The sequence below is a fragment of the Paroedura picta genome, chromosome 13 (genome assembly GCF_049243985.1).
Source record: "Paroedura picta isolate Pp20150507F chromosome 13, Ppicta_v3.0, whole genome shotgun sequence".
Lineage (NCBI taxonomy): Eukaryota > Metazoa > Chordata > Lepidosauria > Squamata > Gekkonidae > Paroedura > Paroedura picta.
The window spans coordinates 35,172,790-35,190,266 of NC_135381.1; the positions used below are offsets into that span (position 1 = coordinate 35,172,790).

The 17,477-nt window shown below is 46.1% G+C and overlaps 1 protein-coding gene across 11 annotated transcripts in view; it reads left to right on the forward strand.

Annotated features, from left to right (window-relative positions):
• NHSL2 (NHS like 2) overlaps nucleotides 1-17,477 on the forward strand; it is a 118,329-nt gene that overhangs the window by 59,535 nt on the left and 41,317 nt on the right. The window contains exon 1 of one of the 11 annotated variants that reach the window (XM_077308870.1): nucleotides 11,197-11,261. The exons of 9 other annotated variants lie outside the window; for them this stretch is intronic. The gene's annotated coding sequence lies outside the window, so the exon portion shown is untranslated. Of the gene's footprint in view, nucleotides 1-11,196; nucleotides 11,262-12,352; nucleotides 12,663-17,477 lie in introns of those variants that run through there. One more of the 11 variants, XM_077308867.1, reaches the window with a different exon arrangement.

Genomic DNA, 17,477 nt, shown 5'->3' on the forward strand with positions numbered 1-17,477 from the left:
TGCAGTTTTTCCTGCTCTAGAACATTAGTTCATACAAGGGTCATATTCTTGCTTTAGTCTGGTTTGGAATGCAAATTGAAAGGCGACCGTTGGTTTGCATTAGAAATGCTTCTCTTCTGCGTAGGTTTGATGTTAGCATAAATAGTAGCATAATGCCTCTTGAGTTCTCAACAGTTGACTGGGGGGGGGGCAGGATAGATGGGGGACATTTACAGCTAGCTAAAGAACCTCCAGAAAGATGCCTGTTCTGTATGCAGAGATTATATAGGAATGAGAACTGTGGAATAAAACTCATAGGCATGTGTGTGCAAGCTGGATTGTGTTTCCTTTTGAGCCCACTGGTTCCCAGTTTGTGTGTCGTGATTTATTATTCATTCATTCATTCATTCATTCATTCATTCATTTAGATTTTTATACCGCCCTTCCCTACGGCTCTGGGTGGTTTCCATAAAACATTTTGGAACATTTACATAGAACCCTATCAAAATCAATATAACAATATAACAATGACAATGACATACCAACTAGAATAATTAGAACAGTATTTCAACAATAACTTTGACACTCCCTCAGTAGGTTCGATCCCTCAGTCTGGGAGGGGACCTGTAGATGTTATGGATCCGTCGGCCTCACCAAATGCCTGCTGAATCGCACTCAGCCTTACATTGCCGTGGGCCAGAAGGCCGTCCTGCCAGCCAGCGGCACCAATGAGGTCATAATAGGGCAGCCTGCTGCCAGTTATGCTCTTGAATTGTCTTTCTGTGCCTGATCTCAGACTGTGCCCCAGAGCCACTTCCCTCCCACGCGGACTTGTAGGCCGTTTCCTTGTATTGTGCTTGTCGTTTCAGTCAAGGTGATTAGGGAGGGGTGTGTGTCTGAAGTTAAGCCAAAAATCCCAGCGGAACATAAAACCACAACTTGGGTTGCCGATTTCCAGGTGGTGCCTGGAGATCTTCTGCAGTTATGGCTGATCTCCAAGCAATAGAGGCCAAATCACTTGCAGAAAATGATAGTTTTGGACAGTGTCATTTAAAATTCCTTGAAATAATTCCCTTTTACGAATCTTGCCCCCCTGAGGCTCTACCCCACCCGCCCAAGTTTCCAACTGTTCACACAGAGCAATTTCTGTAAGAGTTCTCTCAACCCCACCAACCTCATAATCTGTAAGCCGCTTTGAGAACCCTTTGGGTAATGAAAAATGGTATAAAAACCAACTCTTCTATGTCTCAATCGAGCTGGAAGCTGTAATAAGATATATAGCCATCCGTGATAGGTCAGATTGTACGCCCTTCGTCGTTGACCTGATTGGTCAAACTGTATGATCCATAACAAAGCCTTATGTTCAGCTATGATAGGTCTCCCCTCTTTCTCCTTGCAATGGAATGTCTGGTTCATCTCACTTTCCCCAAATATGCAGTGCCTGGCCCTTTAAGAGAATTCCTAGTGTGCTATAACGCAGTGCTCCCCAACCTTTTTGTCACCGGGGACCGGTCAACGCTTGACAATTTTACTGAGGCCCAAGGGGGAGGGGTAGTCTTTTGCTGAGGGATGTCACCGTCACCGCCTGAGTCCCTGCTCCACTTGCTTTCCCGCTGGTGCCCCTGACTTCCCGCCGCCTACTGGGGGGCACTGCCAGCAGCAGCTGCGCAGTGCCATGCCAAGGGGGAGCCCCAGCCATGGTGGCCGCCGGAGAACACCAAAGGTGAGCTGGTGGCAGAGTGGCAGGACAGTCCCCTAGGCAGCAGCCGCGGAGGAGGAAGAGGAGGAGCCGCGGCATGGGACCGACTGATCTACGGACCGGTACCGGTGCCCAGACCAGGGGTTGGGGACCACTGCACGGGTCCCCATCCTGAGGCCCCCTGTCTCTTTCTATGCCTATCCAACCTGCTTGTCTGCTGCTAGCACCCTCAGGCCCATACTGTTCTTCATGCCTCAAGTGGCACCATCTACTGCTGTTCATTCTGTCCCTTTCTTGCAAAAAAGACAATAGTAACATTGCTTGTTTTCTTCTCCTTGGTTCCTTCTGTCAGTCCTTCATAATAGCATTTTGGCCATTTTAGCTGCTTTACTAGCCAGCAAAGCTCAGGCACCCATACCACTCAGCTTTTTAACGCCTCCTCTCCATGAATTACCACATTGAAACTATGTATATAAGGAAGGTCAAGTCACTGTGTGAATGGGTTCAGGAGATGTCAGGTCTGCTTTTGCAAAGAAAGGTGGGAAAAGGACAGCAAAAGGTCTGGTATTTTTGCAAAGAGAGGATACGAAGTCTTTTGCATAATGAACATTTCTAGAGGCTCCACCCATCAAAGCAAGTGGCTTCCAAAGTTGCAGGTGAGGTTGCTGCTGCTAGGAAAAGCATTCTTCCTTCCACCACAAGGGCTGGTTGCTCTGACCTCTGGCCTTGCTTGCTTCTGCCTCTCCTCCCTTCCTCACTCCAGCTAGGAGTCGTCTTATGCATCTGTGATTGCAGGAGCTGGTGAGTGGCCCCTTGAATACTCTCTTAGCAAGGAAGCTTATGGCATTCCCCTTCTCACACCTTCCTCCAGCCAGGTTCCCCTCCCTCTGGCTACCGTTTTACTTCTCATGATTGAGGCTTGGCTGGTAAGCCGTGATGTGTATGTGCTCCCCGCATATAATTTGAAGCCAACATAATGGCATATCCTCTGTTCCAGGTGGAAGGCTGCCCTCATTCACTGTTTCTGCCTACTTGCCCTTTAAAATTAAAATGTATTAGTAGGTGTATATTTAAACTTCAAGGGACTGTGTTCATTAAGAAATAAATCTCAATGTATTTAGGATTGCAACTCTACCATCTGGTAGGCCAGATTCATAATCTATATTTAAAAAATTGTTCCTAGCCTGCGTATCTGAGAACTGTAGAGGATGGGGGGAGGGGGCGGCAGGGGTCTCTTCTTTTCCCTGGTCGAATTGAAAATCCCCAGCTAATAGCAGCTAGATTGGAGTAGATTTATTGGGAAAGAGGGGAGTTAGGGCCCTAAAATTATACTACTCGTATTTTTATTTATTCAAGGATAACATTGAAACTCTGCAACTGCTGTTCTGTTAAAAACCATGTAAGATGTCTGCAAAACCAAGTTCTGTTTCAAAAAAATGAAAAATTGTAGATGAGCACCATGTCTTTAATGACAAATGGACTACTTCTTTGTTTCAGGCAAGGATAAAGCAGTTTGCCTGATATGCCTTGAAACTGTCTCAGTATTAAAGGAGTACAGTATTAAAAGGCACTCGAATCCTGTCACAAGAGCTACTCAATATATCATGGAGAGGTGGGAGTAAACAAGATAAATTATCTTTAAAAATCAATGTTTTTGCAGCAAAATAGTTTTAGAAAGCATGTTGAAGAGAACCTGTCTACAGTGAGGGCCAGCTTTCATGTTGCTAAATGTATTGCTGAGAGTGGTAGATGATGTTGAATTTGTTAAAAAGCTTATGTTAAAGTAATGGAGGAAATGTGCCCCCAGAAGGTTTCTTGTGTTACTTGTGTTATTTTATCTGCATCTACAATCACCCAGCATGTTGAAGAACTAGGAGAAGAGCTGTATATGTCATTGGTTGTCAAGGCAATTTTTTTTTATTTTTTCCCTTTGGCATTAGATGAGAACAATGACATTATAGACACTGCTCAACTATTAATTTTTATCAGGGGGATAGATTCCAACTTCAGAATTACAGAAGAGTTGTGTGCACTGCAGTTTGAAAGGCACCACAACTGCAGAAAACATATTCTTGAAGGTGTGTGAATCAATCAGTAAAAAATCTTGGTCTGAGTTGGGATAAATTGACAGGCATTACAAATGATGATCCAAGAAATATGGTCAGAAGTAAAACTAGTGTAGTTGCAAAACTCAGTGAAGAGATATTGAAATTAAACGGTGCACTTCCCATGCAATTTCACTGTATCATCCATCAGCAAGCCTTGTGTAGTAAGATTCTTCAGTGGGAAAGTGTGATGCGTATTGTTGTATCAAGCATTAATTACATCAGGCATCATGGCCTTGCTCATCATCAGTTTCTGAATTTTCTCTCAGAGATGCAGAATATGGGGATGTATTATATCATGCAAAAGTCAGGTGGCTTAGCAGAGACCATGTCCTCAAAGGTTTTTTCAGTCTTCATCATGAAATTGACATCTTTCTTATGGAAAAAGGAAAATGTCAAGAAGCACTTTCTGACCCGGAATGTGTTTTTTATTTGGCTTTCTTAACATATATCGCAGAACATCTGAACACACTGCATCTAAGGTTGCAGGGGAAAGGAAAGCTTGTGTGTGACATGTATACTGAACTGAAAGCTTTTGAAGTAAAACTAAACATTTTTGTGAAGCATGTTAGTGAAGGTAACTTTTCAAACTTCTCAGGCTGCAATGGACTAACATTTGAGAAGGATTGGAATTTACAATTCAATGTTGAAAGACACATCAAAGCACTGAACCTATTGCAGGTGGAATTGCAGATCAGATTCACTGATTGCTATGAGCTTAGAAAGGAAATAAGAATGTTTCAGAATCCATTTAAAGTAGCACCAGAAGATGCATGTAACTTTTTTTCAGATGGAACTAATTGATTTGCAAGCCAGTGATCCTCTCAGAAAGAAAATAGTCTGTTAGATTTCTATTCTATATCTACTTGATATATTTATCAACCTAAAGAAATTTGCTGCAGGTATGTTCACAGTCTTTGGCACCACATACATCTGTTAATAAACTTTTTCCATGATGAAAATTGTGAAATCAAAGTGTAGGTCAAGGCTTATAGATGAACATTTACATGACATTTTAAGTGTGTCTGCTCAAAACCTTGACTTGGACATCAGTGCCTTGGCTAACAGAAAACAGCCACAAAGATCACACTGACTAGGTAAGCATGTGCAGCTAAATAAAAGTATTCTACAGTAAAATATTGCTCCAAAAGGGATTGAATTAAAGTTAACATTTCTTCATTTACCTTTGAATATTTACTTTTGATTTAAATAAATAGGTTAATAATTTTGTTGCATTTTGGCTTGTTGTGGCCCTCTTTAGGCACTGGGCATGCTAATGCGGACCCCATGTGCCAAAAGCTCTAAGAGTTTGCCATCTCAACCCCCCTCTTCCCCTCCCTAGCTTTCCCATGTGATACTCAGTGAGGATTTGAAGGTTGGCCCCTTGAAGTCATGGGATTTGAAGGGCACTTCTGAATAAAGCAAACTCTCCAGTGTGTGTGTTTTATAAGGAAAGCTTTGAATGGCTGTGAGTAAGTGAGCGATCGCTGTGCAAAGGTGCTTGCACCTCAGTAAGCAGCCAGTTCTTTCTCTCTCCTGGTTGCTAATGAAAAAGGAGCTGCATTTCATCTCCTGCAGATCCAGTCCTTTTGATCAGCATGCCTTGCTTAATTAATAAGTACAGGATTGCACCTCTTGCACTTCCATTTTCCCCTTTTCTGTATTCCCACACCTACCTACCTGTCTGCCTGCCTGCCTTAGTGCTCCTAGGGAAGATGTGGAAATATTGCGAGGAGAAAAACAGGGAGAAAGAGAGGCAACCCACCAGCCATTCATCCACTAGGCATGTTGATCAAAGAGTTAGGTTTTGCAGAAGATGAAAGCTTTGCCCTTTTCATTAGCAGCCAGGAGAGAAAGGAGGTTAGCTGCTTAGTGAGGGAAGGGTGGAAATTACCTGCCATCTAGACAGGACCTCCTAAATAAATATTATTATAGTCATATTGTTCTGCTATGCAAAGTGTGTCTCGGGTGTGGTCTATGGAGAGGGAGAGAGGATGAGCCACCTGCTCAGGTAAAGCCAGTTTTGATCCAAAGGGTGGAAGCAAGAAGAAAACTGTTGGGGGAGTTGCTAGTAGGTTTCCAACGGATCCTCGGGAGTTGGGGGGGTGGTAATGCCTGGTTATACCACTCCCAGTGTGATATTGTGGTCCTTGTTTCGGACTAGGATTGGGGAGACCCAACTTGGAAACCTTGCCGTGCCATGGAAGCTTTATGGGTGCCCTTGGGCCAGTCACGTTCCCATCCAAGCCTGCTTCAAAGAATAACATGGAAGAGAAGATAGCCGTGTAAGCTGCTTTGGGTCCTCACCGAGGAGTATCAGAATCGCACAGAGCTGGTAGAAACTGCAAAGGGCATCTAGACCAGCCCCCCCCCCTTCTTGGGAACTTAAAAATCATTCACTCCTGACAGGTGCTCATCCATTCTACCTCAGTGGAGGAAGTCATCCAATGCTCCGCTCACTCAGGTAGGGCTATGCATATGTAAACAAATTGTGTGGCTCTACTGAGTAACCGAGGGATGGCCTTTGCCCTTTTGGATAGCCTTCCGCTCAGGTAGTTAAGCTCGTGGCTTACTCCACTCAGTACTAGATAGGTTAGATCAGGGGTAGTCAAACTGCGGCCCTCCAGATGTCCATGGACTACAATTCCCAGGAGCCCCTGCCAGCGAAAGCTGGCAGGGGCTCCTGGGAATTGTAGTCCATGGACATCTGGAGGGCCACAGTTTGACTACCCCTGGGTTAGATACTACCTTCGCTACAATATCTACATGGAAAGGAAGTCCAAGAATTCGAAGAAGATGATTATAGCAGAGGCTACATCCCAGCCATTAGGTTCTGGCATTAGGATCCAGTCCCTTGACTCTACAGAATAAAAAAACAAGGAAAACTACAAAAATAGGACACTTTTCTTTCTTTTGTGAATATATATTTATTATATTGCCAGTGGATAGGTCTGTTTCTCTCCGTTTGGTTTGATTATTAGACCGTCCTTCTTATACTCTTGTATGATCTAAAGCAGCAGTAAACAAGTTGGCCTCCTCTTCAACATGTCTGGCTTTTGTGCAGTTTAACACAGCTATTGGATCACCCCCATAAAGGGATAGAAATCAAGTAAATAAGCCACCTGTGTGCTTTCCCCTGGGGGCCTCTAATACTTCCAAGATTCCAGCAGTCTTTTCTTCTCCAGAAAACCAATTGTGGAAGAGTTGTCTCGTGTTTGTCCCTGTTCTAGAACTATGGAACGCTGGCTTTTTAAAAAACCAATTTTATGCCTGTGGAGGCAAACAGTTATTATACAGAATAGGTGAAGTCTCCCTGAAACAGCTACTGCCAAACTGGAAACATAAATTCATTTCTGGTAACGAAAAACGAGAGTCCCCTCCTTAAAATGTTGGATGTGACAGCATGTTTTAATTGGGCATGTCTGTCCCCTCGAGTAAGTGCAACAAAGCTGCCTGGGCTAGGGCACCAGCTGAAAGCAGAGCTGGCTGGTACAGCACCATTAAAAAAAAATTTTTTCAAGGTGGCTTTCTAAATGCTGCTCAGTTCTGCAAGGCAGCCGTCAGGATTCTGTGCATCTGTCCTATTTCACCTTGCCTAGAAACTTCAGCCGGGCACGGGCCAGTAACACGGCACGGAAGGCTCATGATGTAATCCGAACAAGCTGTCATTGGCTGAAACCGCAATCCTGGAGGCAGGAGGCTGGGTTGCTTAGCAACCCTTGAAGCACTTCACCCTGTTTCTGTGGGTGTTACAGAAGGCCAGTTCTGCAGAGGCCTGGTGTGCTGGCACAGTGTGGCAACCTCCGTGTTGCTGTGGCTTCTCTGAGTTAGGTGCATCTGTGCACTTCCACCTTCCCTAAACCCCCTGAATGCCACAGCAGCAGAGCTCATTTCCTCCCGCTCGTCCTCTGGTCTCATGGGATATGGGGGTTGGCATTGCAGGCAGCAGGTGGAACTCCTGCTTCTCCCAGCTGGGCTTGTTCTCCCCTCCCCCCTCCCCGATCCTTGGCTTCCAGCCCTGAGTTCCAGAGCCAAGCATGATGTGCCAAGCCAAAGCTGTATTTCTCCCACATTCTGCAGGACTGGAGTGCAAGCGTGCGAGACAGGTGCACATAGGTGCTTGCACATGGAATGTTATGCCTTATGCTGGGGTGGGGGGAGGCATCAGTGTGCGCTGCTTTACCCATATACTCCTGTGGAAAGATTTATGTAGCCTAGTGATTTATAGAAAGGAGCTGACCTTGGGAAGCAGGGAATTCCGTGCCATACTTGCGCACGTATGTGTATGTGTGTGTCGGAGGAGGTAACTTTTGTGTAATAACATCTACTGCACGAGCATCTGGCTGTTCTAGAAATTCCCACTCGTTTCTCAGATCCTGGTCTCACACTCATTACTAGCTCCCACTGATGCCCTTTTAAAAGCCACTTGTGCTGCTTTTATTTATCCCACCTTTCCCTCCAATGGTGACCCAAGCCATCTTATGTCATTTTCCTCTCCTCCATATCCTTTCAAAAACCCCTTAGAAGAAGAAGAGTTAGTTTTTAGACCCAGCTTTTCGCTACCCGAAGGAGTCTCAAAGCAACTTTCAATTGTTTTCCCTTCCTCTTCCAACAGACACCCTGTGGAGTAGATAGAGAGCTCTGACAGAACTGTGACAGACCTACGGTCACCCAGCTGGCTGTATGTGGAGGAAAAGGGGAATCAAATCTGGTGTTCCAGATTAGAGGCCACCACTCTTAACCACTCCACCATACTGGCTCCCTGCGAGGTGGGTTAACTTTGGAAAATGTGATTGGCCCAAGGTCATTCAGCAACCTTCCATGGCACAGTCAAAGATTCAAAACTGGGTTTACCAGGGACTAGCCCAACACTCTTAACCAGTACACTACATTGGCCCTTGCTGTTGGAGGAAGTCTTCAGGCAGAGGAAGGCTTTGCCAAGTAGAATGGTAGGATACAGGCCTAAAATTATAGGCCCGTTTTTCTCCCAGACAGCTCTGCCATGAAGCTTCCTTGGTGACCTAGAGGTCCAGATGCACACACTTGAAGCCTAACCTACCTCAGAGTTGTGAAGATCAGATTTGAAGCAGAGCGTGCTTGGAAGGAAAGTTTAGGTTAAAATGCACTGATAAAGATAGCACATAGGCAGGAGAGAACAAGCAGCATTGCTATACAGGAAGTTCTGCTGTGGTGTTCTCTGCACATTGTCCTTCCTCATTTCCCTCTGACACTTCCACGACCAGCAAATTGAGCTCTCCCTCAGATCTCTTGGTTAGGCTTCCTTCTGTATGGGCAGAGAGGGAGGTGAAGACTTCTCCCTTCCTGTAATCGTCACCAGAGCAACAGAGAACATTTGCAGACAAAAGTGACAGCTGGCAGCCTTATTTGAGGCCTTTTCAGTTCAGAAAAGGATGATTAAGGAGGAAGTGCATCATAGGGGTTATAAAATGATAAATGTCATGTGGAGGAGCAGGCGGGTTGTTACCGTTTCACCCTGGAAGAGGGGAAGAGCCAACAAAGCAAATGGGCGGTGAGCTCAGGTAAGACAAGAAGTAGTACTTCACACGAGACAAAGGTCTGTAGCTTGAAAAAGGGGGAGGTCAGACAAATTCATGGAAGGATAGCCATTCGTGCCTATCCACCATGTTGGCTAATAATGAGGGTAAAACCTACATGTTCAGAGGAAGCATACGGCTGAACCTCAGTTGTTGGGGGAAAGGTGCACAATTCTGGCCTCCCTGCCCTGCTGATAGGCCCTCCGGTAGCAACTGGTTGTGGTGAACAAGAAGCTGAACTAGATCTAATGGGATTGTTGTTAAGTGGAATAAGAAGCTTCATGTCTGGAGGGGCAAGGGGGTGAGATGTCTTTCTGAGATCCTCCTATCACATAGTACATCTACCTGCCCTGTAGGGGGACTTGGTGGTAGACAACAGGAAGTACAGTATACAGCCTCTCTAGCCTGCACCCGTCTGTGGTAGAATCCAAAGAGCAGAGCTCAGAAGTAGACCACATGCTGTGTATATAGAAAGTCCCAGGTCTGGGCTCTAAGGCAGCCTTTTTCCACCTTATTACCATTGAGAACCCCCTGAAACGTTCTTCAGCCTTTGTGAGAAACCCCAGAAGTGATGTCATCAGGCCACACCTCCCTGGCATGGCCTCAGAAGTCACATGTCGACAGAAGTGACACCACCACCACCCAGGTTGCAGGGGGTTGGACTAGATGACCTAGGAGGTCCCTTCCAACTCTATGATTCTATGATTCTACTCCCACTGGTATGGCATCATGCTCCATCATCCCTGCCCCCCCCCCCCAATGCCAGAAATGGCCCAGCAAACCCACTCAATTGAGGAAGCCCTTCCAGGGCGATCACAGCACCCCTGTTGGGAAAGCCTGTTGTAGAGTGTTTCCTTGTTGCACATCTTGTGTAGCTCGGCCACAAAAAGCTGCTGGCTGTCAAGAGTAGATAATACTCAGCCACATGTACCAGTGGTCTGACTCAGACTGAGGCAGCTCTTCCCATCTTGCATCTAATAATAGAATACATCTTTCCAGGGTAGAAAAGAGCAAGAGTTCAGTAGTACCTTGAAGACTGCCCAAAATTTGTGGCAGGAGAGGAGCTTTCGGGAGTCACTGCTCACTTCTTCACAGCGCTCTTCACGGAAGATCAAGGTGCTACTGGACTCCTGCTCTTTTCTACTGCTGCAGGCAGACTAATGAGGCAGCCCACCCTGATCTGTCTTGCAGGGAAAATGTGTTGGGTGTACAGCTGACCTCCCCCCCCCCCCTTTCCGGGCTGCTTGCAAAATACAACTCAGGTCTTCAAACTGTTTGCAGGCAACCCCTTTCCCCAAATGCATGCCCAAAAGTGCTGCAGTGGCTACTTTGTGCAGGAGACTTCATTCCTGGAGTACTGAATCTTTGGAGAACGAGGGATGTGATCCTAACTCAGCCCAATCACTGAAAGAAGGTAGTTTGCAGCATGATCCTGTGCAGAATTAAACATTTTAGTCCATAGATTTAAAAGGGGCGTCAGTCCATTGGAGTTCTTTTCTCGTCCTTACATTTCTTGTCAAATCTCAAAAACAGGGTTAATCTTTACCTTTCAAATGGATTCTTGTCTATTTTAACAGTGTGAAATGGGATTGGCAGGTGCATCTCCATAGAAAGACCTACCAGCTAATTATTTCTGCCCGTTTGTGCAGATGCAGACCGCCCGGTATATATATATATATATATATATATATATACTTCTCCTGTAGCTCCCTTTGCCCCTTCCCCCTTGCAGTTCCCATTTCACAAGTTGCATTTGCAACATTGTGGTTTGGTCACGATGGGTAATGGGGCGGATGGCTTGTTGTAGCACTGGGCCGGGTTCCCTTCCACCCGCCTCAGTCGCACTTACCAAAGGTTTCTGGAATGGCCTTCGTAACTGATGGACATGTAAGCGCGGAGCCAGGGCAGGGTTCCTAAATCTTGGTGAGCCTGTGGGTATTTTTAGAATTTTGCTGATAAGGATTGGGCAGTGTGAAAGTAGGGATTCTATAGGGCACGGGTAGTCAACCTGTGGTCCTCCAGATGTCCATGGACTACAATTCCCATGAGCCCCTGCCAGCAGATGCTGGCAGGGGCTCATGGGAATTGTAGTCCATGGACATCTGGAGGACCACAGGTTGACTACGCCTGCTATAGGGTGCGGGTAAATGACAATACTGGGAGGGAGGCGTTCAAGCCTCCACTTCTGAAGTGCCTCATGCTCCAGTGAGGTGGAGGAAAGCCAGAGGTCTTTGCTTTGGGGAGGAGGGAAATAGGTTCCAGGAACACCCCGTGGCAATGAATTAGAGCAGGGGTAGTCAAACTGCGGCCCTCCAGATGTCCATGGACTACAATTCCCAGGAGCCCCCTGCCAGCTCCTGGGAATTGTAGTCCATGGACATCTGGAGGGCCGCAGTTTGACTACCCCTGAATTAGAGATTAGCACTCTCTCATGGACAGTGCGGTCGGAAGGATGCCAGAGGAAGAGAGGCAGCTGAATAGATCTCTGCTTCAAGAACCCTTTTGATATGAGCAAGGATAGTCTTAGCCAATGGCCAATAGAGGCAGCTGCCCCAGGCCACCCTTGGGCGGCACACAGTCACCCATGCCCCTCCAAGGACAGGGGAAACAAGAAGAGCTGGTACTCGCCACAGCTTCTACCTGCCCCATTTTGGGCTTGAGTTGCTGGCTTCTGGTGGCAGCAGGTGGCTCCTACCCATCTCACACTGGGTGCAAGCCACCCCTTGCTTGGCCCTGGTGCACAGGGCTGGCAGGAGAGTGGCAGCAGTTCTAGGGCCCCATACGGAGCCCCAGAATCACTAAGGCTGCTCAGGAATGTGAGAAATCCCTGATCAGGTATCCTGACTTTAAGGCATCTGTTCTTCCTGCTTGTACCATTTAAAAACTCCCTGCTTCTTCCAAAGCTGTCCGTAGTTTCATGGTGTGTGTGTGGGGGGGGGGGGGGGGCTTATGGTGGCGGTGATCACAATGCAGATTCCCTTGGAGGAATCTAGATCTGGAAAACAGCAAGAGGGAAAGAACCCAGCCCTCTTTCTCAGAGCACTGCTGCTCTCAATAAATGAATTGGCTGCTGTAATCTTTTCTTTTTTTTAAGGCAAGAGAGCTTCTCATAGTTCTCCCATGTCACAATTGTGCTACTCTGAGATAGCAGCGAATGCAGGATGTTGAGGGTTGTGTTGGGTGGTATTTGGCTCCTTGACAATGTCATTTAGCACGGATATTGCCAAGAATGTGCAAGGCTCTGCAGAAGAGACAGGAATGATACCCTTCTTGCCTACGGAGCTTACGACGGCTGTGCAATAAATAGAAACGGGTCGGGGACAGGTAAGGAGATTGCATAACAGGGAAGTCACACTGAATGCTGAAACAATGAATGGGAATCTTGTAACTCATCATTTTTGTGGATCTCCTATGTTGTGATATGGGTGGAAAGATATATTGCGATCAAAGCACTGTGAAATACACAGTGTAGGGTGAAATGTAGGTGTAAGGCTCTAACCAAGAAAAATAAGGAATTGCAGTGACTGGGGAGATCCAAGTATTACTAAGATAGAATCTTTTCATTCAGTGCGGATGTGCTAGCCCTGACCCCCAGGCCAAACTGATCTCATTAGATCTTGGAAGCGAAGCAGAGTCTGCCCTGGCTGGTATATGAATGGGAGACCTCCAAAGAATACCAGGGTCATGATAGTGGAGGCAGACAATGGAGAGCCACCTCTGAACTTCTCTCGCCTTGAAAACCTCATAAGGAGAGCCAGCTTGGTGTAGTGGTTAGGAGTGCGGACTTCTAATCTGGCGAGCTGGGCTGGATTCTGCACTCCCCCACATGCAACCAGCACTGAGAAAGCCATTCTGACTGAGCAGTAATATCAGGGCTCTCTCAGCCTCACCCACCTCACAGGGTGTCTGTTGTGGGGAGAGGAAGGGAAGGAGATTGTAAGCCGCTTTGGGACTCCTTCTGGTAGAGAAAAGCGGCATATAAGAACCAACTCTTCTTCTTCAAGAGTCAGCTGTGACTTGACTTGACAGTATTTTCCAGCACCACGGATGTTAGCCTAAGTTTCTCTTCAATTTAATAGACCCTTTTACCAAATCCAAGTTCAGCAGAACTGTGCTGTATGTTTCCTTTTGACGTTCTTTTGTGAACTTCCAGAAGGGGATGTTAGCGATGGCTGAGCCAGGTGGTTGGTGATTCCAGATCATTTTAGGATGAGTTGTACCCATTTAGACTTCAGCCACCCAGATTCTTTTCTCACCCAGCCTTGACTGAGACCATTTTGGCCGATTGACATCAGAGCCCTGCAGAACCTCAAGCTGTTCCGCAGGATTCGCAGGAAAGAGCTGTTCCACCAGGCCATTTAAAGCTGGACAGGGGCCATTTAAATGGCTGGCCTCCTTAACCAAGAATCCACCCATCACTGAAATTATATAGATGCTTCCTCTTCCACTCCTGGAATAGGGATGAAGTACGCAGTGATCGGTTATGTTTAGTATTCATAATTTTAATGTTTTTAACAATGTTTTTAACAATTTTACGAATGATGAAGGAATTTAAGATTTTAACTTGTAACCTGCCCTGAGCCTTCAGTAAAGGGGAGCATTAAAATGGAATTATTATTATTATTAATGTACCACATGAACACATGAAACTACCTTATATTTAATCAAACCCTTGCTTCCTCAAAGTCAGTATTGTCTACTCAGACAGGTAGCAAAGCTCTCCAGTGTCTCAGGCAAAAGTCTGTCACATCCCCTATTGCCAAGTCTTTTAACTGGAGATGCCAGGGATTGAACCTGGGACATTCTGCGTGCCAAGCCGATGTTCTGTCACTGAGCCACAGCCTCTCCCTTCTAGTACAGGTAGACATTGGCAACTTGTGAGTGAGTGCCAAGTCTTGGCACAAGCCTAATGAGCCCCTGCTCAGAGCATTTTCACAGGATCTTTTCTGGATCTGTACCCAACTCTAATAAGTGCTCCTTGGTCCCTAGATATGTAGGGGGAAAGAGACTCATCATTCCCTGCCAGATTGTGATAATTTCCAGAGCCCAGTGGCAGACATGAAAACATGGCATTGTGTGTTTGAATACGGCAATTTAGGTACATGCAGACTGAATAAAATATCACAGTCAGTCAGTCCTTGAACATAATGCGAGAACAAACCCTTGGCTTAGCATGCCTGGTTTGAAGCGGTGCTACTGGAAAAGAGTTATTTCTGGTAGAGGTGGGAGATGGGGCCAGAAACTGTTTTGTACTGCAGTGTCTTTCCTTCTGCTGAATTCCAAGCAGAGAAGAATAACCTGCCAGGGACAGCCTCTGGAGCTTTGCTACCTGGAGCATGGTTCCCTCCCACCCTTGCAGCTCTGAGGTTTTGAAAGGGGTGATATCTGTTCTGGTAGGCTTACATGGAATTGGTAGATGGACTTCTGGATTCTCTGGGGCTGAAAAATACTGGGAGAAGATGCATCTTAAATCTGGTTGCTGATTCATACGTGCCTCAGATTTGTTGGCAAATTATGTTTGGAGGCCTTTGGAGCCTGGAGTGCTTGTGAATGCCATTAAGGTAGAGCACAAAGAAGGTTTCCGTTTAAATCCCAAACAAGGGGTGTATGGAAAAAAAAGCAATTTAATGTTGCATATGAAAACAGGCTGACAATTATTCTTCTGCCTGTAAATTTCTATTCCTTTTTTTGGCTGAAGCTAGCCAGAATTTGGGGCAGGAGAGGTAAAAATGCTTTCTTTTTTAGCATAATCAATAGTACAAGCTGTGGCCCTGCAGGCCTGGCTTACTCCATGATGCCCTTTTAAAAATCCTGTGTAAGCTGATCAATAGCCAGTACTGAGCTGAGATCCTCTTAGAAGTACCTCTTAAAAGGAGGCCAGTTGTGGTACCTTAGGACTGTTATTCAGAATCTGTCTCTCCCCTGCAACAATTTGATAGAGATCAGATGGAGTAGCCAAAATAACATATGTAGTGGTGGGTTTTTTCCCCCTGTGCTTTATTTCTTGGATATTGTTTTAAAGCCTGATGTGATCCACTCTGAGTCTGCCAGGGATGGACGGAATACAAAAATGAAAGTATTATCATTTCTAGTTTTAAAGCCCGTTTCATCTGTAAACAAAATGGGTGCTAGCATCCCCTTTCCTCCCCCCTCCAGGCAGTCCTCCCACCAGCCCTCCCCCCTGCCCTAAAAAGGCCTGCTGCGGCCTCTACAAGCCTCGGTGGGACTTTTCGAGGGGGAGGGGGATGGGCATGGAGTTCCCTCCAGGCTCGGTGGGCATTTTTAGGCTAGGGAACTCCCTTCTCCCCTCCTCCCAGCCCCACCAACCTCCTCTCCTGGTGCCAGTCAGGGGCAGACTGGCACCAATTGCACCAGACTGCCCCACGCCGGGTCTGGCCACTGTTTCTGGTCCACGGGCCAAGCTGTGCACGTCCTAATTGGTTCATGGACCGGAAACAGAGGCCGGACTGGCTCCGCCCAGGAAGCCGCTGCACCAATATTATAAGAGCAACTAAGTGTTAAAGATGATAAAACATTCCCAGTTCGGAGTTATAGCTGCCACATAAGCAATCCTAACTAAAGCAGTGTCGGAAGGGCTAGAAATTCTGGCTGTACTTGCAGGCTGGCTCTTACCCAAGCCAAGACACGACCTACACGCTCTTTATTTTATTTATATTTTATTTGTGTCTAATTTTTAATCCCTCCCAAAAATTCACAGTGGCTGATGTTGCCCTCCTCTTCTCTACTATATCCTCGCAACAACCCTGTGATGTAGACATAGCTAAGAGAAAATGACTGGTCCAAGGTTGCATGTGAGCAAGAATTTGAGCTGGAGTCTCCCCAGGTGTAGTCAAGCACACTCTAGCAAATATGCCACACTGGGCCACTTTAACCTTCAGATTTCAAATTTATTTTAATACAGCACTGCGGCCAGATAACCTTCTCCCAAAGTACCACGTAAATTAGAGAACTGGCTCTGCTAGAGTCTTTTCTTTATGTATTTCAGCTACGAATAGCTTCTCTTACAGTTCATGGGAAGGAAGGGGTTGAAGCCATCTTTTAATTGCTCATCTGCATGGGTGAGAAATGAGAAGCACTTACTAACATTAGGAAGGAGAAGATTAAAGAGCCTCCAGGTCATATCTCTGAGTAAGAGGCTGGAATCCATGTTGAAGACCATCATTTCAACACTGACAGGGCAGGCAGGTGGAGAACTACTGTAGCCATATCATTGGCTCATTAGCTTTTCATATCACCCAGTAGTAGAGCATCCACGTGGCATGTAGAAGGTACCAAGTTCAATCCCCGGCATCTCCATTTAAAAGTTGCCAGCAAGCAGGTGATGTGAAAGTCTTCTTGAGATCCTGGAGAGCTGCTGGCAGTTTGAGTAGACTATACTGAACTTGATGGACCAAGGGTCTGATTCAGTCCTGAGCAGCTTCATGTGAAGCATTCCATTTGAAGAAAAGAGTCTTGATTGTGAATTTGTATGTTCAGATCCTTGGAAATATCCTTGAGAATGGGGACTATGGGGCCAAATGGGAAGCTGGAGTCATCGCTTGGACTGCCAGTTATTTGTCCAACCAGAAATGGAGAGCTGAGTGCATGCCCACAAATCAACCTGGTCCTGCCTCTTTGGGAGTCATCCCTGCATCCATCCCCAAAGTGATATAGCATTGAAAACTAAAGCATTTTTTAGAAGGGCGGTGTAAAAATACAATAGAGAACCAGTTTGGTGTAGTGGTTAGGAGTGTGGCCTTCTAATCTGGCATGCCGGGTTCGATTCTGCACTCCCCCATGTGCAGCCAGCTGGGTGACCTTGGGACAGTCACAGCACTGATAAAACTGTTCTGACCGAGCAGTGATATCAGGGCTCTCTCAGCCTCACCCACCCCACAGGGTGTCTGTTGTGGGGAGAGGAAAGGGAAGGCGACTGTAAGCCGCTTTGAGCCTCCTTCGGTAAGAGAAAAGCAGTATCTAAGAACCAACTCTTCTAATAATAGTAATAATAATAATAATAATTAATAAAATAATAAATAGATGAATGTGAAAATGTATAGTGGCATTCAAAAAAGTAGTGGGGGAGGATAATATGGTTTCAGGGCTCCTTCGTGTGGGTACATTTCAATTTAGGGGGTT